This window comes from Dictyostelium discoideum, assembly GCF_000004695.1.
Source record: "Dictyostelium discoideum AX4 chromosome 5 chromosome, whole genome shotgun sequence".
Lineage (NCBI taxonomy): Eukaryota > Evosea > Eumycetozoa > Dictyosteliales > Dictyosteliaceae > Dictyostelium > Dictyostelium discoideum.
The window spans coordinates 1040484-1041184 of record NC_007091.3 but is presented as its reverse complement, the minus strand read 5'-3'; positions in this window follow the sequence as shown (position 1 = coordinate 1041184).

Here is a 701-nt window from a genome sequence, read left to right as displayed (position 1 = left end):
ATTATTATTTTTTTTTTTTTTTTTTTTTTTTTTTTTTTTTTTTTTTTTTGAGTGTGGGTGATAAATTGTACAAAAAAAAAAAAAAAAAAAAAAAAAAAAAAATCATAATATTAAATTTTTTTTTTTTTTTTGGAAATAAATTTTTTATTTTAACATTTTTTTTTATTTTTTTTTTTTTTTTTTTTTTTTTTTTTTTTTAAATCGATTTATAAAAACATTACCCAAATATTACCATTCGTGTTAATTATTAATTTAATAATAAAAGATTAAAAAAACCATGGATAAAATAAAATGATTTTTTTTGGGAGGTTCTTTTATAAAAAAAAAAAAATCCTTTTTTTTGAATTAAATTATTATTTTTTCCCATAAAAAAAAATAAAAAAAAATAAAAAAATAAAAAAACAAATAATTGGTTAATTTTAAAAATAAATTTTAAAAATAAATTTTTTTAAAATAAATTTTTTTAAAATATAGTATGGAAATTAAAAATAAAAAAAAAAAAAAAAAAAAATATAATAGTAATCCAAATACACCGTTTGAAATTATAATTTCATTTACAAAATACTTAATACTTCTTTATTTTAGAAATAACACTTCAGCTTCAAAGCCATCATTCCCAATTCGATTAAAACTCAACAATTTAACCTTATTCTCAATTAATTATTTTTAAAAAATATCTTAAAAATTAAATTTAATTAAGG